The sequence below is a fragment of the Crocodylus porosus genome, unplaced genomic scaffold (genome assembly GCF_001723895.1).
Source record: "Crocodylus porosus isolate Cpor-Errol unplaced genomic scaffold, CroPor_comp1, whole genome shotgun sequence".
In the NCBI taxonomy this organism is placed as follows: domain Eukaryota; kingdom Metazoa; phylum Chordata; order Crocodylia; family Crocodylidae; genus Crocodylus; species Crocodylus porosus.
In genome coordinates, this window is record NW_017728916.1 from 25,137,140 (window position 1) to 25,146,576 (window position 9,437).

Here is a 9,437-nt window from a genome sequence, read left to right on the forward strand (position 1 = left end):
ACATCCCTCCTGAAGTGCGGCGCCCAGAACTGGCCGCAGTACTCCAGCTGCGGCCTGACCAGTGTCATATTGAGGGGGAGGATCACCTCCTTGCACCTGCTTGAGGTGTGGCTGGCCTTCCTGACTGCAACCCCACAATGCCGGCCCATGTTCATCTTGGCATCAATGATGACTCCAAGATCCTTTTCTGCCTCTGCACTGATGAGAAGGGAGTTCCCCAACCTGTAGGTATGGTGCTGGTTTTTCCCCCCCAGGTGCAGCACTGTGCGCTTGTCAGTGTTGAATCCCATCCTATTCTCGTCCACCCACCCCTGTAACCTGTCTAGGTCCGACTGTAGCCTATTCCTCCCTTCTAGCGTGCCCACATCCCCCCACATCTAGTGTGCCCACATCTTAGTGTCATCAGCAGATTTGAACAGGGTGCTTTTTACCCCTTTGTCCGTCCAAGTCACTGATGAAGATGTTGAACAGTGCAGGCCCGAGGGCTGAGCCCTGGGGGACCCCACTGCCCACATCCCTCTAGGTCAAAAATGACCCATCCACCACCACTCTCTAGGTGCGGCCCTCCAGCCAGTTGGCAATCCATTTGACTGTGTAGGTATCGACACCACAGTCCTCCAGTTTCTTAATGAGAACGGGGTGAGAGACAGTGTCGAAGGCCTTCTGAAAGTCCAGAATGACTATGTCCACTGCAACCCCTGCATCTACGTATTTGGAGACCTGGTCGTAGAAGGCCACCAGGTCGGTCTGACAGGACCTGCCTCTAATGAAACCATGCTAGTTGCCCCTAAGCATAACCTCCCCGGCTGGCCCCTTGTGGACATGTGCCAGAATAATTCTCTCAAAAAGCTTACCTGGCATCGAGGTAAGACTAACTGGCCTATAGTTCCCCGGGTCCTCCTTCTTCCCTTTTTTGAAGATGGGAACCACGTTGGTCCTCTTCCAGTCCTCTGGCACCACACCAGAGCACCACGAGTGCTTGTAAAGCTGTGCCAGGGGTCCTGCAATGACCTCAGCTAATTCCCTCAGTACTCGGGGGTGGAGATTGTCCAGACCAGCTGATTTAAATACATCCAGTCCCTCCAGAAGTTCCCCGGCTAGTTCCTCATTGACCCTTGGCCTGGGTGCGCTTCCCCTGGGGCCTGAGGGGGGCCTGCTGGGGGGGGCTGATCTGGTCCCTGCTCAGGAAAATGGAGGCAAAGAAATCATTAAATAGGTCAGCTTTGTCGTCTGGTGTGATGACCAAATTTCCTAGCGTGTCTTGCAGGGGCCCCATGTTACCCAGTACCTTCTTTTTGCCCCTGTGTATTTAAAAAAGGACTTCTTATTGTCCTCAATCCGGGTAGCTAGTCCCAGTTCCATCTCCGCCTTGGCCTTCCTGACTGCCCCCCTGCATCCCCGAGCAACCGCAGTATAATCCTCCCTGGTGATAGCTCCTCCCTTCCATTGGGTGTATGCCTCCCTTTTAGCTAGGCCTTGCTGTAGGCCTTTGCCACCTTGTGCTGGATGGTGAATTCCAGCAGGCGATGATTGCTATCACCCAGGTGGTTGAGCACCTGCAGCCCCCTCACCAGGTCATTGCTGCTGGCTAGCACCAGGCCCAACAAGGTGTCTCCCCTGGTGGGGCTGTGCACCTCCTGGGTTAGATGGAGGTCCTGCATTCTGGCTAGGAACCTATGTGAGCGGTCAGACCTGGCTGACTGCTCTTCCCGGCAGATGTCCAGAAAGTTCATGTCACCCATGATGACCACGTCCTTTGACCTAACTACCTCTGTGAGCTGACTTAAGAATTCCTGGTCTAGCTCCTCCCCTTGGTTGGGAGGTCTGTAGTAGACCCCCACCATTAAGTCTCTTTCCCCTCGACTGCCTTGTATTCTAACCCAGAGCACTTCAGTGTGCCCCTCCTTTGACGCTGTGCTACCTGGTGAGAATATGTATTCCTCCTTAATGTAGAGCGCCACACCCCCGCCTTTCCTCCCTGTCCTGTCCCTCCTGTACAGCCAATAGCTCTTGATATCCACCGCCCAGTTGTGCGTTGGGTCCCATGATGTTTCAGTGAGCCCCACTATGTCTGGGTTGGTGTCAGCTAGCAGGAGGATAAGTTCCTCCTGCTTGTTTCTCATACTATGAGCGTTTGTGTAGAGGCATTTGAGGCCTCCTGTGGATGTGTGCACTGACCCCCTAATCTCAGCATTGCTCTGGCCCCTGTTGCTTACCTGGGTATATGTTCCGCTCGTTGGTCTAGGCTGGGCTGTACTTGTGAGTGCTGCTAGGTTTAGTGGTCCAAGGCTTCCTCCTCCCTCGTCTTCCCCTTCCCCCAGTGAGCCTAGTTTAAAGCCCACTGGAGGAGATCCACCAACCTAGAAGAGAACACACGCTTAACTTTAGGGGAAAGGTGGAGCCCATCCCATTCAAGCATGTCCCTTGTCGTGATGTGTGGGTCGTTGTCAAGGAAGCCAAAGCCCGCCTCAAGACACCCTTCCCGAAGCCGCTAGTTGGTTTCTGCAATGCACATCTCATGCCGTCTACCACGTCCGCTTGCTGGTAGGACAGAAGAGAATACCGCTTGTGCACCTACCTCCTTCAGCACGCCTCCAGAACGTGGTAGTCCGCCATCGGGTGATCAGGGCTTCTCCTGGCCGCATCATTAGTACCCACATGGATTAGGACCATAGGGTAGGAATCGGTGGGCTGGATCATGGCCTGGATCATCCCCGTCATGTCATGAGTCTTTGCTCTGGGCAGGCAGTCGACCTCATGTGTCGAGGGGTCCTGGCGACAGATGAGGCCCTCTGTACCTCTCAGGATGGAGTTGTCTATGTTGGAACTCACCATAATATGCTGTTAAAAATCTTCTAAAAGAGCAAAGTTGAACTTGCCCCATATTAAGGCTGTGTGTTTATAGGAAATTGAAAGTAAGAGGTTCCCTGATCCTGGTTTACAAATACTTATAGGGAGAGAATGCTTCTGGTAGGCCAGGGCTGTCAAAATCACCTTTGCCCCTGGGCTGCATCCAGACCTAGTGGTCGTAGCAAGGCGAGTGGCAATGACACGGGATAATGCAGTTGTCATTTAGTCCATCTGGGCTCCCTACTTGAAATTTCAGTGGCAGAAACCAAGTTTCTGGTCTCTCTGAAGCCCTGCAGGCCGTGTGTTTGATACCGTTGTGATACATGGTCCTTTAATCCAGTAGGAAAAAAGCATAAGAAAATCCAATGGCTGGAAGATGAAGTTAGCAAATTCAGGTTAGAAATAAGGCACAGTGCTTGGGCTCTGAAGGTAATTAACCAGGGGGCAGTTTTCCTCAGGACATAATGGATTCTCAAGTGCATGAAGTCCCCATAATATATTTTTAAAAGGTATGTGATAGCTCAGCCAGCAGTCATGGACCCGAAGCAGAAATTCCTGGGGGAAGTTCTCCAGCTCTGTGGCAAGCAGGAGATCACAGTAGACCATAACTGTCCCTTTTGGCTTTAAAATCCATCAACATTTATTGTGGGGCTGGGTAAGAGGCAACTGGAGAACACCCAAAAGTACAAACAACAGAGCCACTTTCAAAGAAAAAACCCCCCAGCACTAGCGCAGGATCCTCCACTCTGGCAACAAGGTGTCAAATTTGTTTGCGACCTAATGTCTTCTGGACACAAATTGCCAAGCAGAAAACAGCTTAGGGGATGAGGGGTAAGATCCAGCACAAGGCAGAAACCTTCCTACAACTAAATTATAGTGTCACTCCCAGAAATACATGCTGAGGGTATAATCAAAACCAGGCACTCTTATCTTTCTCCCCAGCTGGGAGAACCAGAAATTCATATATTGTATAATTCATGTCCAAGTTCAGGCTTTGCTTAGAGACATGGATAAATATGCAGCAGGAAACCAGATGTCTTCAGTTGTATCCCGAGAGGATCCAAGATAGAGGGGAGAGCTGTGTTTTTCCTTGCAGTTTTCTCCCACTGTAATGCACAGCTCACGCACATGGCCTAGGAGTGTGTGAGGGGGCAGGTATACAGGCTAAGTATACAGGCAGGTATATGATGACTAAGTCCCTCAGAAAACCCAGCCCACCCATGTACACAGATGGAAGAAGAGGATCCACAGAGGCCTTGCTTTCCCAGCTGAAGCAGAGTTCTCTGCCTCCTGCACTACGGTCTGATGTTACAGAAGAGAAACATTTCAGGGTCTCCCCTTCTAACTGGCTCTATACAAAGGGATGATCATGATGCCCTGACACCTGTTTGTGATCTTTCTGGGCCACAACTCTCACGCTGAGGAACTGTGGTAAGCTAGTCACCTACCATGTAGGGTGGTATGGAAGATAACTCTTTTAGACTTCTTTTCCAGAATGCTACAAAGCTGCAGTACAACCACGGGTGGACAGCTGATACACCAGTGAGCGTAAATGAGACTAGCAGCTTCCCACTGCTCTAGGGCTTCTCTTCTCCTGCCCATCCTCTGACCTCTTCTGCCTGGAGGCTGGACTTGCTGATGATTCCTGTCCATAGAGCTTCCCATCTGCTTTGCTCCCTACTCACATCCCATATACACTCATGGGCACAGTCAGTGTCTGAATTACTCATCCCTGTATATCTTCACCGGTTGCAATAAAGGGGCCTAGTTCATGTGCAGACTGACTCCTATATGAATGTTTGGGGCATGGGGGTAGGGGGGTGATCCATCTGTGAGTAATCAGTTGCCTCCTCCAGTTGAGGGATCAAGTGATAGCTTGGAGAAGGCCTGCTCCTCATGGAAGTCACTGGTAGGTTGGCTGTGAATTTGAGGGTTATCCAGCGGGGCAGGAGCATTGCTGGGTTTTCTGTGCTGGGGGAAGAGTTTAGTTTGTGTGTGATTCCTGGCTGTGGAGTGTGATGTTGCAAGGAAGAAGCCAGGGAAATGAGAGGCTCACACTGGTTCCCCAGCAGGTAAAGCTTGGAGTACAACCCTGCTCCAAGTAGAATAGGCAGAGGATGTGGAAGCTTCCCAAGTAGGTGGCCTGCATAGTGTGAGATCTTCAGGGAGTCAGCAAGCTCCTGCCTGGGCCTGAGGGAAGTGTATGGTAGCTGATGTGATTCTGAACTGAGCTGGCCAGGATACTGTGGTGGGCTGGAGGTTACACACATGCTTCCCACAGCCTTGGCCTCTCAGGCTTTCAAAGAGAACTGCTGGTGGGAAAGGATGCAGTGAGTGAGGTGAAACCTTTCTGGGAAGTGGTAGTGGAGACCTGTCTAGCCATGACTCAGCACCCAAAAGGCAGCCTACCAGCCAGGAAGTGCAGCTGCAAGTGCAGCTTGGGCCTGAGTTCATAGTCTTTCTGGATCCAGATTAGAAATTCTCAAAGCCCGAGTGTGGCCATATGTGGGGGATTAGATAGAGTGAGCTCTGTGGGGTATTTTTAACAGAGGGGTATCTTTAGGATACAGGGGCTTTCTCCAACAAGGGGAGGCAAATAGCACAGCCCAGGCTGCCCAGGCAATTTGGAGGCTTATGGTCCTTGGTATCAGACACTGGCATGTAGCCCTGTTCTTCCTCTGTTCCTGAGCCTCTCCTTACAGCACTGCCCTGGCTGTGCACCAGAGTGAGTCCTACAGCAGCCAGTCTCTTCTAGATGACCGGAGACTTCCTGACTCAAATCACAGAGACTCCACAGTGAGGTTAATGCAGTAACCTAATTGCTTGGGCACTGTATGGCACACAGTCAGCACTACCTACATGCCTGAGCTCTGGCCCATGATGGACGGAGCCCCATGTTGACTCTAAGGATTGATTCTCTGTCTCTTCCAGAGTGCAGGTCTGGCCTCTGTCCCAGATTGCCTTGGCATAGGATCCACACAGGAAACAGGTCTGCCTTTCACTTCTGGCCTGACCTTTGTCTGTTGTACCTTGGGCTCCTTTAAAGTAGATGTTCAAAAGGCCTGATCCAAGTGCAATGAAAGCCAATGGAAAGTCTCCTGCCAACTGCCATAGCCCTAAGGTCAAGACCTATTCATTTATACAATGCTGTAGCAGTTTGAAGTCCTTATACTGGAGCTGAGTAACTCTGACAGAAGGCTGGAGACCCTGCCCTTTTTATTCATGTTCCAGGTGTTTCATTTGAAACAAAGCCTAATTATCTGGAAAACAACTGACTGAGTAAGGACAAGGTGAGAAAGGACACTAACATAAAGTAGCAATTAGATAGGACTGTTCTGTTACAGAAGATCCCCATCTGAGGGGTAGTGTACTGAGCATTTCTGTTAAAATCAACTCTGGTTAAGATCATTGCAAGGGCTGGAGTATGACTAGGGGACAGCATTTCCAGATTCTTCACCAGGGTTTGGTCCCAAAAGCGGACTACACAGGACCAACGCAAGTCGGGGCAGGACTTCAAGTCCATTCTTTAGGTCTGACTGTGCAATGCAGATCAATAACCCTTGTGGAAGTGCCATACGATCCCAACCCTGAGAAACTCTCGGTAACTATAGACACCAAACAGTGCATCCCCAGCAGTACAACTCAACACCAATCCTGAAAGCTCTTGCTATCTCCCACCAACCCTGCTCCACAAGGGAAACCTTAAGGACAGAAACCAGGCTGGCTGAAGTGAGCCTAGTACCTTTCCCACATTAGACTGAAGTTCTGATTACTCATGCTCATCAGGGAGCCCATGGCACTTCCCTAAGAATCAGCCGTTGGCTGCTTACAGACATTAACTTCCCCCCCCACCACCCAAAAGAGCACTTTAAAACTCAGCACATTTCCACACTGAGCCCAGCCCATGCCCAGACGAGGCACTACGTTAATTGGATCTGGCTTGCCCAGCATCTATATAGATGAGGTGCTTTAGTAGGACTTTTTTTGGGCTCTTTTATCTAATAGCTGATTGAATAAGCCCCACTAAAGGACCTAATCTATACAGACACCATGGAGCCAGATGAAACTACCACACTGCTTTTTTTGGTAAAGCACATCTGTAAGCAGCTTATTCCAAGGCCCCGTTCTAATACCAGCAATGATGACTGCCTTCTGCTTCCTTTAATTTGCCTTCTGCTACCTCAGGGGTGGGCAATTATTTTGGGCAGGGGGCCGCTTACTGAGTTTCAGCAAGCCAGCAAGGGCTGCATGACAGGCAGCTCAGGGCAGATTAATATTAATTTTCGAAATTTTTTAGGAGCCCTGCAGGCAGATATGCAGTTTCTTGTATTTGTGACCCAGCCAGGTCCCAGCACAAGGCATTATGCAATCTGGAAGCAAGGACGGACTGAAAGAGCCATTTCCCCTGCCCCTCCTTCTCTGAAGGAGAAAAGAGAACCCCTGTTTTGTTCCAGCAAGCCCCGGCAGCCTGGAGAAGCCACATGACTGAAGGAATCAGACCACAGCGGAGCAGCAGCTGTGGGCAAAGAGCTGACTCAGAAATCTTCACCACACTTCATGCTGGCCAAGGGGTTTTTCTGCCTGGCTTTTCCTCCATCGCTCTTTCCACATCCCCTCTTTGTCTCCTCCCCCAGTCAGTGGAGTCGCCTCCATTCACTGCCCAAGTTAGACGGGAGCAGTCAGCACTGCCTTAGCCCAGGCTGGATCTCAAACCCTGGGAATGTCAGCTTAGCGCTCATCCCATGATATAAGCTCCTTCTGCACAGAGGCAAACATCTTTTGGGCTGGGTTCTGGGCCCAGCTCCAGCTGTATGCAGCTAGGGGACAAGACTACTAGGTAGTTGGCTTCAGTCACCTTTGCTCTCTGCCCAGCCTAGGTCCATCCTTTGTGCAGCTCTTAGTTTTGGCACAAAGCAACATTTCCCTACCCCTTGCTCATTTGGAGAGGCCATGGAGAAGACAAACAGGAGACAGGTCTGTCTGCTGGAGACTCCCCCAGGCTGTGCTTATCTGGAGTCAAAGGGTCTTGGGAAGTTCCTACCACCTAATGAAGTAGGTCAGACGTGATCCTTTGTCTCAAAACTGGCCAGGACTCCTTAGCTTTGCTTGTCCTATAGTCTGTGCATCCAGTAGCTGCTTCTGTGGTTGGCAATCAGTGCTACTCCCTGGCTGGTGTGAAGAGAAGATTTGGCTCATGCACCTGTACCTCTATCCGCTTCCCCCTTGTTGTGCTGTTTCAGGGCACTAGTGAAGCAGGGGCAGTGGTCTTTGGCTTTGGCTCTGACAGAGCAGCGGATATGAAAGCTGGTGGAATTGCTAGTCACCTGACCAGCTGAGCCAGTCCTCGACATGATACATTGGTGCTTTCTCTCATCTTGTTTTTGTGACTCTCTGACTACAGAACTTGAGCTTTTATGTGAAAGAAGTTTGTGGTCCTCTTGGTTACAACAATGAAACAAGCCTTGCAGACCAGACCCACATGGCCTGAGTGTAGTGCTGGAGGGGGAAGCCTACAGTTTGATCCCTGAATCTCTGCACTTGTGTGGAGTTGATTGGTTTCAGTGAGAAGAACTCCTAAATGGGGCAGAGGCTGTCCAAACAAAACACAGCCCAAGGATACAGGGTTAGATCCACAACTGGTGCAGTCTGAGCCTGGGGACTACTGAGCCTGGGTCCTACTGAGCACTTGAGCCTCCGGCCTGTAGCACTCATGGTTCCCATTCAAGGGGGTTGGTGGCCACCACTGACTCTGTGACAGCCTTCATGGTTGTCTGGCTGTCAGGCTGCACCTCGGTCATTCCTCGGGGAGAAGGAAAAAGAGGAAACTTGGTTTTTGTTCTAACTCTGGTCCTTGCTTTTGCAACCTTGTGTTGAAATCAAATGCTAAAAAAAAAAAGTGCGGGGGTGGGGGGAGAAGAGCTGCCAGCCAGATACAATATCATTCAGTACAGGTCTCAGATGTGCATTCGCCACCCACGTGGGCCAGCTGTGCTCCCTGGCTGCTACCTCCCAGATGTCTCCTCCAAGAATCTGTTCCGCAGCCAAACTCTGCAGCTGGCTGTTCTGTTGCTAGAACAGGACAACACTGTTCAAGGTGGAAGTAGAGAAAGGCTGGTTAACATGAGAACTTCAATTTACAGGGTCAGACCACAGGTCGTCTTCCCTAGCTCAGTATCCTCTCACATGGTAGCAGAGGGTGAGCAGGGTATGTCCAGAATTGTCCTTGTTCTGCAGTGCTCACCTCCCATGGCAGCTTCCAGCACTCAGAGGTATACGGAGTTCTGCACCCCGATCTATCATGTCCAATACCTATGAAAGGTTATACAGTTTTCCCTTGACTTGTGCCAGTTCTGTATATGTGAATTCGCTCTTATGCAATGATTCTTTTTATACCCCAAATTCATTATATACGAGGTAAATTCACTCTTATGCAATCGGCGTAGGCATGCTCCCCTCTCCCCCAAGCAGGTAAGTCTGGGAGGGGAGGGGAAAGGGCTGAGGGCTGGGGCCCCACTCACCCCAGTCCCTGATGCAGTGGCCCTGGGAATGCTGACACCAACTGCGTGTAGCTGCTAGGCTGCACCATG